Raw genomic sequence first — 18,651 nt, 5'->3', positions numbered from 1 at the left:
TCAGTGGGCCAATACTTTTCAGATACAAGGCAGTTAAAGAAAGAGATGTAGACTAACAAGTCCTGTTTCCCTTGTCTTAGCTTGAGCAAGTCTGCGTCACTAGCCTTTGCAAACAAACGATGCATTTGCTCCTTAAAAGCTGAAAAATTATAGAGTATAGGGTCATTGCTGTCCACCAACGGAACAGCCCACATAACTGCTGTACCTGCCAAATAAGAAATAACAAACACGACCTTTGCAGAATCATCAGGGAATCCTGTGGGTCTACACATAAAATGCAAATGGCATTGATTCATAAATATGCCAAACGTATTACTATCTCCTGAAAACCTTTCTGGAACTGCCAAAGGAACCGGAACAGGAGTAGTGACAGTGATTGCTACAGGAGGACCCCCACTATCCCCAGTACTAGGATTTCGGTCAAACTGAAAGGTAGTGGGCTGTACTATAGGCCCTTGTGTTTTAGGTGGAGTACCAGAACTTCTCCCCCAGGGATGTTCCCTGGCTTTAAAAACATTCAATTCCTGATGCAACCCATGGTTCTCTTGCCTCAACTCCCGTATGTGAGAAGTTGGCCTGATATGTAGTGCTCACTATTCTAGTGATCACTGTGTATCATTCCAAACGACCCTTATTGATGATTGGTTGTAAGACAACCTTATAGACCAGCTATCCTAGTAGCGTGGACACGAGCAGTCTTAGGCTAAACTCTAGAGGGCGTGTTAAGCCAGCTGTTTTACCACCACAGTTACCCCTTGAACACCACGTGAAAGGACACCACACAAGTTGTTATGAAAATAAAGGATATTTATTTATAACAAGACTACCCTGGCTCTTTATGAGTCAGGGAGCTAAGCACACTACAAAACTCTTACGAAAATACTTCAAGTTGCACAATTACACAAATGCCCGAGGGGCACGAGAAACCATCTACACTACCAGTGAAATGCGAATGGTTAGAGTCTGGAGTTACTGATTCCGGAGTGATCCGATCAGTGGGACTAAACGAAAAAGGAACTGGACACTTGTAGAGCGAACCTGCGATGGAGCACCGAAATGCTCGAGTTACCTAGCCCAGAGGCTGCGGGAGGTTCGGCAAGATGTCGGGAGTCCTCGTTGTAGTCTCAGGAGCCTGAAAGAAGAAGTTGCTGGCAGGCGATCAGTGACGATGTTCAGCGAGATCCAAGCCTGGATCGGGGGTGAAGGAAACCTGAAAGCAGAGGGGACTCAGTTCTCAACCGCTAGCCAGCGATCGTGTGGGCACCAGGAGGGTACCGGCTGAAGTCACCTCGACCAGGTGAGTGGATGACGTCGGACTCGGCTGTTCCTCGGACCAGGAGGCGCAGCGGCGACCAGGATGGAGGGCGAGCTGTCCCACGAAGGTGTCTGCTGTCGATGATGCTGGGCCCAGGAGTGGGGCAGCAAGTCTTGGCAGTGGCGAGCCTACGCGGTGGAGTCAAGATGGCGTCTGGAGTGGACCAGGAGGGTCCGTGGTACTCCTCTGTTGAAGGGGAGCAAGAGCCAGTCTGGAGCAACCAGACTAGTGATGAAACTATCGTGGTGCGTCGTGAAGAGGGCCACAAGCCGGTCGGCAAGTGGTCGGACAACGCGGTGAACAGCAAGGAGCGGAAGGGCCCCCACGCAGATCTCGTGGATGCTGGGGAGGCAGACTTCGGTGCTGGAGCTGCTCAGGGTTAGGGCTTCTCAAACCCTAGGTGCACTCACTCGAGGGTCCCTCGGTGGGCGTGCTAGATAAGCGTCGTGCAGGTTCTGAAGATGGCCGGTCCCGCAGGTCTCGTCACACCTACGACTCTCAGCTGGGCTGATGATGTAGGTAGAGGTCAGAGATGGCAGGGAACTCGGGTCTCGTCGAGCTGGGCAGTCTTGATCCGTAGGAGAGACATACAGCAAACCGCAAGCGCTTAGGTGGTGCCTGCTGGTGCAGGGTGGCTACTCCTTAGCCACAAGGGAGAGTCTTCAGAAATAGTCAAGAGTTCCTTTCGTGGAAAGTAGTTCAAGATTCAGAATTATCCAATTTGGGAAGGGGACTCGCTCCTACCTTTATTCTAAGAAAAGGGGCTGGCCCGTGACTAGGTCCTACCTATGGGTGTGGCCAGGAGGGGGGTGGTGACACCCCTATCCTTTGTCCGGCTTCGCCCCGGCTCAGGGGCAGGGGTGCCCCCGAAACTGGTTTGAGCCGGGCTATGCACAGTGAGCAACGGGGTGCCACTTGCAATCACCTTCCTTTCAGCCCTGCCTACATGGGATACACAAACCCTGTCTGGGATGGTGCTAACACCGCCCTCGACAGGAAACCCTTTGTCCAAGCTCCCCTCACTGGAAGGTCTCCCAGCAGCAGGAGGTCAGACTTGTGTCTGGTGGCAGCATCCATTTTGTGATGCTGAGGCTTGAGTCAACTTTAACCGGGGTTCAAGGTTACTTCCATGTCGTGCCCCTCTAAAAGGGGGGAATGCTAACCCCGTCGCCAGAACTGGCGAGGGGTTCGTATTCCAATTCGTATGACACCTTACTCGACATGTGTAGGTGATGCGATGCCAAAATTAGCAAATAACCGCAAGGATTATAATGCATTTTAAAGTAGTTGGCCCGCGTCACCATGGAACGGCTATTAGGACTTGGTTCCGCAAGCCGTCGACGGGCTCAGCTCGCGCCAGAGCACCGTCCCACATGATTCCCTGCACTCTGCCTTCAGGATTGATAAGGCCTGCCATAGGAGTGACTGATAGGAATCCATGTGTCCATTTTAGGGTTAGGTGTAGGAATACTATACCTACAGCAACGGGTGATTACACCACTTTGCCCCAGCTGTCGTGCAGCCAGTTGTGTCAGATTTGGGCGGCCATCCAGGGGTGGCATAATACATGCTGCAGCCCCTGGTAGGCCCTGGGTACACCGATGCCCTGGATACCTGTGGTATGCTGAGACAGGGACTGACAAGGCGGCCCAGTTCCAATTAGTGGATGCACCTAATGTACATGTGTGTTAATTTCGAGAGAGAACAGCTAGGCTGTGGGTCTGATTGGCAGGCCCACAGCCAGGGAAAGTCATAAACCAATGAAGCAAAAGCAAAAAATCTGGGTGATCATAGGATTGCAGACCCTACTCTCCTACATGACCCCCCCCCCAAACTTTGGGACAATAAGCTAACCTTGACCAGGTGAGTCTTCTTGCTCTAAGTGGAAATACCTGGAGAGCCCATCTGCATTGCCATGATCAGTGCCAGGTCTATGCTCCACTGTGTAGTCCATCCCCTGTAGGGAAATGGACCACCTAAGTAGTTTGGGGTTTTCACCCCTCATTTGATTTAGCCACAAGAGGGGCTTATGGTCGGTCTGAATCTTGAAGTGAGTGCCAAACAAGTATGGCCTCAACTTCTTCAGGGCCCAAACCACAGCAATGGCCTCCCTCTCAATAGCTGACCAATTCTTCTCTCTGGGGGTCAGCCTCCTGCTAATAAAAGCTATGGGCTGGTCATGACCATCAAAATTCAGTTGAGATAGAACAGCTCCCACACCCAGCTCCGAAGCGTCTGTTTGGACAATGAATGGTTTGGAGTAGTCTGGACTCTTTAGGATAGGTGCTGTGCACATGGCCTGCTTTAGGTCATCGAATGCCTTCTGACAGCTTGCTGTCCACTGAACTTTTTTTGGCATCTTTTTACTTGTCAGGTCGTTTAGCGGGGTCACAATGGATCCATAATTTCTGACAAATTTCCGGTAATAACCAGTCAGGCCCAAGAAAGCTCGAACCTGAGTCTGGGTGGTTGGAGGAGCCCAGTCCTGGATGGCCTGTATTTTGCTCTCCAATGGCTGAACCTGGCCTCCACCTACAAGGTGGCCCAGGTATACAACCTGTGTCTGCCCTATCTGGCACTTAGTGGCCTTGATAGTGAGGCCTGCCTTTTGACGGCCTCTAACACTTTCCTCAGGTGGACCAGGTGATCCTCCCAGGTGGGGTTAAAGACAGCGATATCGTCCAGATACGCCGCACAGAAGTCGTCCAACGCAGTGAGAACTCGATTCACCAGCCTTTGGAAGGTGGCAGGTGCATTTTTCAAACCAAAGGGCATTACCACGAACTGATAATGCCCACCCGGGGTAGAAAATGCTGTTTTGGGCTTGGCCTCCTCAGCTAACCTGATTTGCCAATACCCAGCTGTCAGGTCAAACGTACTTAAGTAGCTGGCCGAAGCCAACCGGTCAATAAGTTCGTCTGCTCTTGGTATCGGGTGGGCGTCAGTCTTAGTGACTGCATTGAGACCTCTGTAGTCCACGCAAAACCTCATCTCTTTCTTACCGCCCTGGGTGTGAGGTTTCGGCACGAGAACTACGGGACTAGCCCAGGGGCTGTCCGAGGGCTCAATGACTCCCAGCGTCAACATTTTCTGCACCTCTGTCTTGATGCAGTCTCTGACATGATCAGGTTGCCGATAGATTTTACTCTTTACGGGCAGACTGTCCCCAGTTTCGACCTCATGGGTACACCAATTGGTCTGACTGGGCGTCAGAGAGAACATATGTCGAAAGGATTGAAGAACCTGTTTACAATCCTTTTGTTGATGTCCAGAGAGGCTGCCACAAAAGACAACACCATCTACTGACCCATCGTCAGGGTTCTGAGAGAGCAGGTCCGGGAGAGGGTCACTCTCCTCCTCCTGTCCCTCAGCTGTGGCCATGAGCAAGCCCATGCCCTCCCTGTCGACATATGCCTTGAGCCTGTTTACATGGAGCACCCTGTGGGGGCTCCGGGGAGTTCCCAGGTCTACCAGGTAGGTGACCTCTCCCTTTTGCTCAATGATCGTGTGGGGCCCTGACCATTTGTCTTTGAGTGCTGCTGGGGCCACTGGCTCCAGCACCCACACCTTCTGTCCAGGCTGGTACACAGTCAGGACAGCCTTTTGGTCGTGCCAAGCTTTTTGTAATTCTTGGCTCGCCTCAAGGTTTTTAGATGCCTTTTCCATGTACTCCGCCATCCGCGAGCGGAGACCGAGCACATAGTCCACAATGTTTGATGCCGGCTTTCTGAGAGGTCTCTCCCATCCTTCCTTTACCAAACAAAGGGGTCCCCTTACAGGATGTCCGAACAGAAGCTCAAAAGGGCTGTAGCCAACCCCCTTCTGTGGGACCTCTCTGTAGGCGAACAAGAGGCAGGGTATCAGGACATCCCATCTCCGCCGAAGCTTTTCAGGTAGTCCGTGAATCATCCCTTTTAGGGTCCTGTTGAATCTCTCAACAAGCCCATTGCATTGTGGATGATAGGGTGTGGTGAACTTGTAGTTGACACCACACTCCTCCCACATTGCAGTCAGATATCCCGACATAAAGTTTGCACCTCTGTCTGAGACGACCTCCTTAGGGAAGCCCACTCTGGAGAACACTCCAAGTAGGGCCCGTGCCACCACAGGTGCTGTAGTGGTCCTAAGGGGGATAGCTTCAGGATACCTGGTGGCGTGGTCCACCACCACCAGTATAAACTTGTGCCCTGATGCTGTCTGGTGTTCCATTGGTCCGACAATGCCGATCCCCACCCATTCAAAGGGTACCCCCACCACCGGTAGTGGTATGAGGGGGGCCTTTGTCGTGCCACCTGACTTACCACCGGCTTGGCAAGTGACACAGGAGCGGCAAAACTCCTTCGTATCTTCGGACATGTGGGGCCAGTGAAAGTGTGGAACAATTCTGTCCCAAGTCTTATTCTGGCCTAAGTGACCTGCAAGGGGAATCTCGTGGGCCAAGGTAAGAAGGAAACCTCTCAGAGACAAGGGGATGACCAGCCTCCTGGTCGCGCCAGGTTTGGGGTCTCTTGACTCGGAGTACAGGAGTCCATCGTCCCAGTACACTTTGTGGGTACCTGTGGCGTTCCCTGCAGCCTCAGCAGCAGCCTGCTGTCTGAGGCGTTCAAGTGAGGGGCAGTCTAACTGTGCCTTCCCCAGGTCTTCCCTGGAGGGTCCCCCTGAGCCCAGAAACTCAACCTGACCAGGTTCAAGCTCTTTCGGCTCAGTTTCCCTCAGTTCTTTCAGGTCAGCCTCCTGAGAGACTTGATCCACGACCTGGGGCAAGGGGGAAGGCGAAGCCTTACCCTTACTGCTCCTCTTCTTGGAAGGTGTCTGGTCCGTTCTTCCAGGATCCAGTACCTGTTCAGTGGGGCATCTTTTGGCCTGTGACCTGGTCACAGCAAGGACATGTGCTGGCAAGCCTAACATTTCCATGTGAGTCCTCTGCTCCACTTCTGACCATTGTGACGTTTCCAAATCATTGCCCAACAGACATTCTACGGGGAGGTCTGAACTAACCACAACCTTTTTCGCGCCACTTACCCCTCCCCAGGAGAAATCAACAACTGCCATACTGTGATTGGTAGTGACGTTGCTGGCATTGGTCACTAGGTAATCGGTACCTAGCATGATCTGTCCAGGGTCCACAAAGTTAGGCGTCACCATGGTGACACTGGCACAAGTGTCCCTGTAGGCCTGAGCCACTTTTCCATTGATCAAAGGTGTCTGTCTGTATTTGCCCAAAGTATTGGGACTGGCATCAGGGGACATATCCATATCCCCTGTACAGACAAGGACGGCCTGAGTGAGCGTGCTGACTAAGTCGTCACTCCCCTCGGTTCCCAAGGTTAACCCAACTAATGCCTTGGGAGGCGCACTACCACTGCTGACTGTACTAGGGGGTGCAGGTGCCTTAGGGGCTGCAGTGGCAGGAGTTTGCCCTCCTTTCTTGGTGCACTCACTAAACCAGTGAGTCTTACTTTTACAGTATTGGCACCACCTTTTTGACTGGCCTTCTTGAGTCTTCTTCTTCTGTGAAGCCTGACCCCCACCCTCTTTGGTTTGTTGGGGACCTGTCGAAGACTTCTGGTCATTTTGTTCGTTCTTGTTACTACCCTTTTGGTCTGCTTTCTTCTGACCACCCTGGTTCTGGTTCTGCTTGACCCTTGTTCTGACCCATCTGTCTGCCTTCTTTCCCAATTCTTGGGGAGAGGTCAGATCCGAGTCGACAAGGTGCTGATGCAACAATTGGTTCTGACAGTTGTTTAAAATCTGTTCTCGCATGATAAGATTGTACAATCCTGTGTAATCAGTAACCTTGCTACCCAGCAACCAGCCTTCCAAAGCCTTAGTGGCACAATCGACAAAGTCAGTCCAATCCTGAGACTGAATTTTCTGGGTGTCCCTGAACAGCAACCTGTACTGTTCCGTGGTTAAGCCAAACCCATCAATCAGTGTGGTCTTCAGGACTTGGTAGTTGTTTGAATCCTCAGCTCTAGTAGTGAGGAGCTTGTCTCGCCCTTTACCTTCAAAGGAGAGCCACAGTATAGCTGCCCACTGACTTGGGGGGACGCACTGGACAGTGCAGGCCCTCTCCAAAGCAGTTATCCACTTGTGGATCTCGTCCCCTTGTTTAAAGGGGGGCACTATTTTACTCAGGTGTCTAGTGTCTATACCCCTGTCTTTCTCTCTAATGAGAATGCTGCCACCAGTGGGATCTAACCCACTTAATTTCTGCTCTCGGGCCAGGGCAAGTCTTTCTTTGGCGAGGGCAAGTTCTTCCCGCTCGATCCTCAGATTGACTTCCCTCATCTTCGCTTCATGCTCCCTTCTCTGAGGGGACGTCATTCCTCTCTGAGAAGATGCCTGAGAGACATGTGTATGAACCGATCTGTTAGAGCCTCTGGAGAGAGACCTAGCTCGTCCGTTCCCAAGGTTAGGCCTGCTTGAGCGTGGGCCCGGGGCTCCCCCAGTTCCATTCTCATGCCTGCTTAAGTTGGTCCTTGTAAGCCTGCTGACTACCACTGGACCTTTGTTTGCCTCGTCTTCTGATAACTCCTCCTCGTCCTCCTCCTCTGTATGGAGGTCGAGGTCTGGGTCACCGAGGGTTCCCTCTAAGGGAGGCATGTTCCCATCAGCATTGGGGGGACCTGTGTTAGAGGACCTCCTAGCATCGTACGCCTCTAAGAGACCTATCAGAATTGCGATGGTAGGGTTAGAACCCTGGTTTAGCTTCCTGGAGGCACACAGTTGTCTCATCTCCTTGAAGCTAAGAGCTGCATATCGTGACACGACCTGTGGAGGGTCACTGACCACTAAGGGAGTCTCCGCAGACTCTCCGTGGACCGACATGCTTTTCTAGTGAGGTGTAAGTGATGCACCTACCTACACTATGTGTTTACCTACTGATCCCTTGCTAAGAGTTGTAGTCAGGGTGTGCTAAGCCCTGTTACACTACAACAGCTGGTTCAGTAGAACTCGGAGTATTCTAAGTTAAGTTATATGTACCTGGGTACTTATGTGATCTTTCACTTCGATATTCTTAGGATACGTGTGTGGTAAAACAACAGCAAGCTCAAATCCCAACCGCTGCTCACCAATGTGAGAAGTTGGCCTGATATGTAGTGCTCACTATTCTAGTGATCACTGTGTATCATTCCAAACGACCCTTTTTGATGATTGGTTGTAAGTCAACCTTATAGACCAGCTATCCTAGTAGCGTGGACACGAGCAGTCTTAGGCTAAACTCTAGAGGGCGTGTTAAGCCAGCTGTTTTACCACCACAGTTACCCCTTGAACACCACGTGAAAGGACACCACACAAGTTGTTATGAAAATAAAGGATATTTATTTATAACAAGACTACCCTGGCTCTTTATGAGTCAGGGAGCTAAGCACACTACAAAACTCTTACGAAAATACTTCAAGTTGCACAATTACACAAATGCCCGAGGGGCACGAGAAACCATCTACACTACCAGTGAAATGCGAATGGTTAGAGTCTGGAGTTACTGATTCCGGAGTGATCCGATCAGTGGGACTAAACGAAAAAGGAACTGGACACTTGTAGAGCGAACCTGCGATGGAGCACCGAAATGCTCGAGTTACCTAGCCCAGAGGCTGCGGCTGCGGGAGGTTCGGCAAGATGTCGGGAGTCCTCGTTGTAGTCTGAGGAGCCTGAAAGAAGAAGTTGCTGGCAGGCGATCAGTGACGATGTTCAGCGAGATCCAAGCCTGGATCGGGGGTGAAGGAAACCTGAAAGCAGAGGGGACTCAGTTCTCAACCGCTAGCCAGCGATCGTGTGGGCACCAGGAGGGTACCGGCTGAAGTCACCTCGACCAGGTGAGTGGATGACGTCGGACTCGGCTGTTCCTCGGACCAGGAGGCGCGGCGGCGACCAGGATGGAGGGCGAGCTGTCCCACGAAGGTGTCTGCTGTCGATGATGCTGGGCCCAGGAGTGGGGCAGCAGGTCTTGGCAGTGGCGAGCCTACGCGGTGGAGTCAAGATGGCGTCTGGAGTGGACCAGGAGGGTCCGTGGTACTCCTCTGTTGAAGGGGAGCAAGAGCCAGTCTGGAGCAACCAGACTAGTGATGAAACTATCGTGGTGCATCGTGAAGAGGGCCGCAAGCCGGTCGGCAAGTGGTCGGACAACGCGGTGAACAGCAAGGAGCGGAAGGGCCCCCACGCAGATCTCGTGGATGCTGGGGAGGCAGACTTCGGTGCTGGAGCTGCTCAGGGTTAGGGCTTCTCAAACCCTAGGTGCACTCACTCGAGGGTCCCTCGGTGGGCGTGCTAGATAAGCGTCGTGCAGGTTCTGAAGATGGCCGGTCCCGCAGGTCTCGTCACACCTACGACTCTCAGCTGGGCTGATGATGTAGGTAGAGGTCAGAGATGGCAGGGAACTCGGGTCTCGTCGAGCTGGGCAGTCTTGATCCGTAGGAGAGACATACAGCAAACCGCAAGCGCTTAGGTGGTGCCTGCTGGTGCAGGGTGGCTACTCCTTAGCCACAAGGGAGAGTCTTCAGAAATAGTCAAGAGTTCCTTTCGTGGAAAGTAGTTCAAGATTCAGAATTATCCAATTTGGGAAGGGGACTTGCTCCTACCTTTATTCTAAGAAAAGGGGCTGGCCCGTGACTAGGTCCTACCTATGGGTGGGGCCAGGAGGGGGGTGGTGACACCCCTATCCTTTGTCCGGCTTCGCCCCGGCTCAGGGGCAGGGGTGCCCCCGAAACTGGTTTGAGCCGGGCTATGCACAGTGAGCACCGGGGTGCCACTTGCAATCACCTTCCTTTCAGCCCTGCCTACCTGGGATACACAAACCCTGTCTGGGATGGTGCTAACACCGCCCTCGACAGGAAACCCTTTGTCCAAGCTCCCCTCGCTGGAAGGTCTCCCAGCAGCAGGAGGTCAGACTTGTGTCTGGTGGCAGCATCCATTTTGTGATGCTGAGGCTTGAGTCAACTTTAACCGGGGTTCAAGGTTACTTCCATGTCGTGCCCCTCTAAAAGGGGGGAATGCTAACCCCGTCGCCAGAACTGGCGAGGGGTTCGTATTCCAATTCGTATGACACCTTACTCGACATGTGTAGGTGATGCGATGCCAAAGTTAGCAAATAACCGCAAGGATTATAATGCATTTTAAAGTAGTTGGCCCGCGTCACCATGGAACGGCTATTAGGACTTGGTTCCGCAAGCCGTCGACGGGCTCAGCTCGCGCCAGAGCACCGTCCCACATGATTCCCTGCACTCTGCCTTCAGGATTGATAAGGCCTGCCATAGGAGTGACTGATAGGAATCCATGTGTCCATTTTAGGGTTAGGTGTAGGAATACTACACCTACAGCAACGGGTGATTACACCACTTTGCCCCAGCTGTCGTGCAGCCAGTTGTGTCAGATTTGGGCGGCCATCCAGGGGTGGCATAATACATGCTGCAGCCCCTGGTAGGCCCTGGGTACACCGATGCCCTGGATACCTGTGGTATGCTGAGACAGGGACTGACAAGGCGGCCCAGTTCCAATTAGTGGATGCACCTAATGTACATGTGTGTTAATTTCGAGAGAGAACAGCTAGGCTGTGGGTCTGATTGGCAGGCCCTGCAGAAAAAGGCACAGGGAGAAGGTGGGGGAAACGAGGGAAGAGAAAAAACATGGTGGACTATTTGTCTAGGCTCCCCCTCTCTGGCTGTAGATGGAACACAGGAAAAGAACAGGCAGTCCTTTTGGAAAAGAGAAAATAAGAAAGCATTAAGCAGTGTGTACTGAGAAAATCATCATTCAAACACGACTAGTTATAAATTCATGAGCAATAATCTGTGTCTTTCTAACTCCTTTCTGTTTACAGACTTTGTCCAAGAGAGAATAAACAACCTAGGTTCCACTCCATCCTGTTATAGTGGAACCCATCCGATGCAGTCAAAAGGAACACAAAAGTAGGCTGTCCAGTCCAACTAACATAGAGTGCCACCTTCTCTATACGGGAGAAAAATGCCTGACACTGCAAAACACCGGTATCTATAGTAAAAATTATAAGAGATCCCTTTTACACTTCTCAGATTCTCTACGCTTCGTAGAAGAGCCCAAGAAACCCACAACGAAAACGATATGTAGCAAAATTGGGGTTAACTGAAAATACGGCGAGACTGGGAACACAAATGAACATCCTGTAACTCACCGACGAGTGTCCCGAATGGTAAATCCAGCAATGGGCAGAATGCTTACGGTGAATCCAAAAAAAAAAACAACACAACGTTGCAGGAAACAGCGTCCTGTTAGAACGGAAATCCAATGCGGAGCAAGGCATGAAGGAAGCAGCGTGAAACCCAGAGACGTTGCAGGTAAAGTCCTTCCGGCGGCGTGAACCGGAGGTAAAACCAAGCGAGAAAGTGAAGGCGAGCCGCGTTTATATAACTGCTGCCTTCACACAGAAATCCCCGCAGACGCATACAATAATTAAATGTCAGCACACAAAAAAGGTAAGGAAAAAGTAGAAAAGCAGAAGACCCAAGCCCAGCGGGACCCTCACTAATCACGGAACCTAACAATTATCGAGCTCGATGACTGAATATGGGGTACAGCTGTAGCGGGTGGAGTAACACTAGAGGTTGTACTAGGAGTTACATCCGGCATAGTATGTTGCTTCTCACCCTCCATTGGGCCCATCGATATTCTCCTTTAAGTGCAGGCGATCTCATTAGTTATAACTGAAGTTGCTTTTGAAAGAAAAGTGCCTAGAGAAATCAAAGTTACTCAGGTGATGCATGGGTTGTCTTCTTCTTGCCCATCCTTTAGATCTCTATATTCTTGTTAGGATGTGAGGGGGGACCCAGCCCAGCCTCCTCCAGGTGCGGATGGGCCTGCCCTTAGCCTGGGCACATCCCTGTGCGCATCCTGAGCCGCAGGATCACAGCGCACTTTAATGTGCTGCTTGCCAGCAGGGGTTGCTGGGAGATGAAGTCTCTCCCGAAGTCAGCAGTTCCCTCCACACAGCAGGCACCAGGAGGGAAAGACGTGACGCGGCTACACCGGCCGCGGGATCACTGCACGCTTTAATACGCTGCTTGTCCAGCAGGGGTTGCTGGTAGATGAAGTCCCTCCCGAAGTCAGCGGCTCCCTCCACACAGCAGGCACCAGGAGGGAAAGATGTGACGGCGGCTACAAATCCACTTTCCTTTAACTTTTATTGTAATGGAAAACAGGCAAATACAGTGCATTTGGGGATCTTTTCACCTAGGAATGATGTGATGTTTTACCTTATATAATATGCTGTTTGTGCCATTTTATATAATTGTGTGCGGCTTAACTAGGACATTGCCTGATCACAAATGGCTGCATTGCAGCTGTTTTCAGTAGCAGTGGACTCATAATGTACTTTACGTAAATTATTGAAATTATGGCAATATTGTTAGCAATGACTTACCTTTCCCGATCAGGAAATAGAAAGACTATTTGATATGTGATATCAGCAACACTCCAGTTACATTTACATAATGCTAGAATTTACAGGACAAACAATTGAAATATCATTTTTTAATGAGCAATTATTGGGTGTTAATTGGTGGTAAAATACATCTGCCAATTTAAGTGATATATTTTTGTTTGGAAAAAGGCATAGCGATTTTCGTCAAGGGAATTATGAGTATGAAAATGGCCATCATAAACCTGGTAGTGTAGTGTGTCTGTTTCTGCAAGGCACATTGGCTATTTATTCTATTAGATGGCCGCTTAATATATCTGATGCCTACATTACTGATTTTTGATAGGAAAACAAGCATAGCTATTTTGTACATGGTGGATAATGGGTATTAAATTGTTGTACACCTCGTGATGCATTTTCATGATTCTTGTCAGGGGGCGGTAATAGCTATTTTGTGTATATGGGTGTTGAGGGGCTGTTGAATACATGTCCACTCTATTCTACTTATTTCTGCTTGGAAAATGGGAATAACTCATTTTTACATGGGAGTATTACGGGTTGTAAATGGCTGTTCTATATACTTGGTCCTCTTGATCACAATGGGTATAATGATTTTCTACTGGGGGGGGTCATGGGTGTTAAATTGCTGTTACATATACCTAGCACTGTACTTTCATGATTCCTGTAAGGAACCTGTATTATCTAATTTACGACAGGGGAACTATGGGCTTTAAAGTTCTGTTAAATACGTTAGTCCATATGTCCTAATGTATCCTTTTGGAAACAATAAAAGATAGGGAATGGTGTTTTACTTAATGCTCTTGCGATAGCATAGCGATTTTCTACTAGGGGATGATGGATGTTTAATAACACCCATAATCTCCCCCAAAGAAATTAACGGTTAGCTCTTACAGAACTGGGTAAAATATAATAACATGTAAATTCAATGTGCATTTAACATCCATCATCCCTATTCTGAAAATTGCTATGCCCATTATCGCAAAAGAAATAAGTAAAACACCATGTCAGGGTTGTGTAATTCATTTGCCATCCATTATCCCTTACATACAAATTTGTTATTCTAATTTTCCTAATAAGGATCATTAGTATACAGTGGTATGCTACAGCTCTTAGAAACCCTGTTTTCCTAATGTTGTAACTATCTATTTACACTTTACGTTAAGTACATGTAACTTAATTTAACACCCCTTATCCCTCATGAAGAAAATCGCATTGCCCTTTATCCCAAGAGAGTTGAGTAGAACACTGTGCTCAAGATATTGCAGGAGCCATTCACTCCCCTTAAACTCCCATGTAAAATTAACTATTCTCACTTTCCCAACAGGAAACATTAGTACATAGTGACAAATGCATTCAATAATCCTTGAAAGTCCATAACGCCCAGTGTGTAAAGTAGTTAATTACCATTTCCTTACCAGAATCATGAAAATACATTGCTAGCTTCTGTTAAAGCCACTTAACCCCCATAATACCATTTGTTAAAAATACCTGTAGTCATTATGCCAAAAGAAATAAATAAAGCACAGGGCTGGCTGTGCGTAATAGTCATGTACCATCCAAAATCTCTCACCTGTGTAAAAATTAGTTATTCCAATTTTTCTAATTGGAACCATTAGGAGTACATTCACCTGTCCTAAAAGACCATTAAGCGGAAACTATCTACTACCGTTTCTTTACAGGAATATGGAATGGCCATTTAAAACTCTTTATCTCCCATGCAGAAAATCACTATGCCAAAAGCAATAGGTAAAACACCATGCCTGGGATATGTAACAATCATCTAGCATCCACAATCCCCATGTAAAAATGCGTTATTTTTCTACCACCAACATTTGGAATACTGTGGCAATGGTATTCATCAATCTTGACTAGCCATAATCCATTAGATAAAGCTAGACAGTGGTATTAGATTTAGGTAAAGGCGCCGCAGTGACTATTTGCACATATCAATATGAAGAAACCTAATATGTGACGGTGCTATAAGGTGAGGAGAACCACCCTACTCCTCAGGACAGGCCTCAGCCTTCTGTAACAAATGACACTCCTTAGCACACGTAGCATTTGTGAAATAACATGTATGTAGCGTGTTTCCACAGAATAATAGACAAATTAATGCGCAAGAAATATATATAGTTTTCCTTCTTCTTTCTTGTTCTCTTTATTTTGTACAAATCTTCCCAGTAATTCTCTACAGCCAACACGTGTTTCGTTGCAAAGTGAGGAAGTCGTCCCGCGACTTTCTCAAGGCTATATTCCGTATGTTATGTTATGTTATAGTGTTTTTGTATAGCGCCTTTCACCGCCGGTCTCTAAGCGCACACACAGAAAAGGAACATAACCTGCTGTCTCCTAGATCACTCCGCCGTCCGCCCCAGTTAGGGCGAGGATGTTGACTTTTTAAACAAGTCAATTGATTATATTAAGCGGTGATAATTCCAAACCGCAAAGGTTTCTGGTGTGGCAGCGTCTGTATTTCGGAATGTGATTATCTGGTTCTTATTTGTCCAGTTTCAAATCTCTCCGTGCTTATTATGTATCGTAGATATCCTCCGTGACGCCACCATGTATCTCGTTGCTGAATCCATTATGCGGAAACTACCTTCTACCATTTCCTTAAATAAATCATGAAAGTACCATGTCAAGTATATTTAACAGCCATTTAATACCCACAATCCCCCATGTAAAATTCAGCTATTCCCGTTTTCCCAATAGGAAGAATCAAAGCACTGAGCCTGAGATATGTATAGTCCATTTAACACCACACAAACCCCCATTAAAAAAATAGCCATTTCCATTTTCTCAACTGGACACATTCTTGCATGTTGGCGAATAATTCAACATCTGTTTAAAGCCCATAATACCCTATGTGCAAAATACCCAAATACTCTTCCTTGCAGGAATCGTGAAAATACAGAGCTTAGAATGTTTAACAGCAATTTAACACCCACCATTCCAAATGCAGAAAATATACATGCCCATTTTCCTAACAAAAACCAGTAAAGTATGTACCACATCTTTTAAACTGAGAAGCCTTTTAAAACCTTATAAATAGCCGAAGTGCTCTGCAGAACATTCTACCTTACAACGTGTGACTTTGCTGCCAGTAATTCAATGGTTTAAAAAGTGTGCATTTGGCAGACAATTGTAATAAAACTATAAAAACAATCTGTTATGTAAACAATATTAAATGCTGAAAATGAGTTAACTTTCACTTTGTACGTGTGAGCATTAAACTGCACTGCCATCAGTGGACACTTCAGAACACAGCCATGATCCCCAATTATCATTTTGATATATCAGTTCAACGGCTACACCTTTTAACTCTACAGTGCTTGCCAAACCTACTACTAAAATCAGATTATGACAATCAAAGGTAATTTTTTTCAGATATTCCTACTCTTAGGCTATCAGGCAGACTATGAATAAAAATGTGTTTAGATGTACACACGTGCTATCAAACCCTCACAGCTTTATGGAGCAAGTGCACATTTTCTCACACTGTTAGCAGACAATCAGCTGCAGAGTCTGAACCAGTTTCAAGAGTGCAACCTACTCAAACGGTGCAAGTGGGATACAAGTCAAACGTGATGAATCTGTTAGAGACTGGCGAACTAGACCTACATAATGTACATAAAGTGAAGAAAATATTACAAAGCTGTATTCTATTTAAATGCGTATGGCAAAGTGAATTTGAGGGTACCTCTTTGTAAGTGAAAGCAAAAAATAAACTGTGGCCTTTACTCTTCCAAACTATCAAGTGTGGTTTGTTTTATTGGGTTGCGGCTGGGCGACTGTCTGAGGTGTACCACCGCAATGTGTTAAAAAGAGTTAAACTGTCCTAAATGTTTGTCTTTAAAAAGGGCATGGCTTTCTATTCACCTACATTTCGCTATAGCCATGTTCACCACAGGACCCCCCCCAACATGGTTTCAGATTTGCATCCCTACGTACCAACCACACCTATTTCAGTCCACGCAAAAGCCCTGCCTTTCGTCTAATAACACTTTCTTAAGACTAATTATGCTAAGTGTAGCCTCTAAAGCAGTGCACACGCCTAGTTCAATGCAGAGATCCCAGCTTGCACTCACAATATGGCACCTTAAATCACAATGAATTGGCAGGCACACCTATTGTCCAACTTATTTAAGCACTGCTTTGTTAACCCTTGCACCTGGTAGGAAGAAGCTTTGCAGGGTTTTATATCACAGGTTATCAAATTTTAAACATCTCATTGTTTACTCTGCACTGTACTCTGAAGTGTTTTCCCCTTTGTCGTGAAACTTGCAACCCTAATTTACAACTGATAAAGCGACTCCGCCTGTACCAACATGTAAATACCCTTTCCTGGCTGCTGCTTCAAATCACGTGTATGTTTGCATATTCTCGGTATTTCTGAAGATTGCTCACAACTCATATCAAAGATCACAACCTAAAAATACCTAATCACCTCATGCTGATCTACTAAACCCACCAACCATTTGTAGTGAACTCACATAATCCCGCCCTGCCACCCATTACTTTAATCTGCTACAAAGCAACTGTAATGAATGCATGGAATTGTTTCCTCGTTCGCACGAGACTAATCACAATAACAAGGGACGACCCACTAACTTTGGCACCGGAGCAGCCTACTGCTCCACGTAAAGCGATTAACACCTCATAAGGGGCAGTAAGCACTATATAAATGCAATTCGATACAATAGAAGACTTCCTAATCGATTTACAAATGATATTCCCAAGGACTTAAAGAGAATAGACCTTGTTCTTTACGCCAAATATGTTGCAGTCATCCATCTCCCAATCTTTCAGTGATGGGAAGCGCTAAGAACCTTGAAACATCACTGAGCAGAATCTCTGAATGGTACATAATATGGCAGCTATCCTTAAACACAAGCAAAACCACAGAAACATTATTCACCAGAAAGCAGATCAAAAAGCATCCAAAGATCTGCCTCATTGGAGAGGAGATAAAGTGTGTCAACAGCAGCTCCAACCTAGGGGTGGCACTTGACTCCAAACTCAGGTGGAGAAACCACATTGTGAAGGCTTGCCAAAAAGCAACAACCAAACTGGCTGCATTATGCCCACTTCTGAAGAATAGGTAGACGCCTATGCGGGGAAAGGTATGTGCAAATTGCGCAATCAACGCAATTATTCTACCAACAATTAAATATGCTTCACCGGTGTGAGGCGGTTGCCAGTTAAAGTATCGGAAGCCTCCCAGACACTACAGAACAAGGCCTTATGGATAGCAGCAGGTGCTCCTTGCTTCTCAAGAACAGCAGACCTAGGCGTTGAGATGCTGGTTGGTCATCTTAGAGACCTCAACAAGAAATTCTCCAAAGGATTTGATCAAAAGGAAAACCCACTGATCAAGAAACTAGCTTCCATTTCTGCAAACCCTTTTGACTGCCATCCGCGATCTAATACAGAGCTGACCGTGTGGACCAACATCGCCAGTTACAAAGATCGATAAGAAAACAAAACAGCGACTTCCTCGGTATCCAAAACACACAACTGTCTGGTGACAGCCTTCTGACAGCCAGAGAAGACGACGACGGTTGTTGATTTTTTTTTTAAGACTTCAGCCCTGCTGACTCGAAACCTTTGATAAGAACCAGACAGCGACACTTTGGGGTCTCCTGGCAACCTAAATGCTACAGCACTGCCCTATACTACACCCAATATCTGATACATGTACAAGCCTATTTATCCAAGGGCTCTTTTCCACATCACACAATAAGTCAGAACAACTGCATTATAACGCTTAAAACGTGTGCGCATGCTCATTAAATGACAGGGAGGGTAACATAGCGGTCCGCAGGAAGCTGGGCAATCGCTTCCGGAAGATTTACACAGTTTACTCCTGGGAAGGAGGGACGGATTACACTTCTTTTTCCGGGGTAGGTGAGAGCGTTTCCGG

Source organism: Triturus cristatus, chromosome 11 (genome assembly GCF_964204655.1).
Source record: "Triturus cristatus chromosome 11, aTriCri1.1, whole genome shotgun sequence".
NCBI classification, from domain to species: domain Eukaryota; kingdom Metazoa; phylum Chordata; class Amphibia; order Caudata; family Salamandridae; genus Triturus; species Triturus cristatus.
This window is presented reverse-complemented; position numbering follows the sequence as displayed.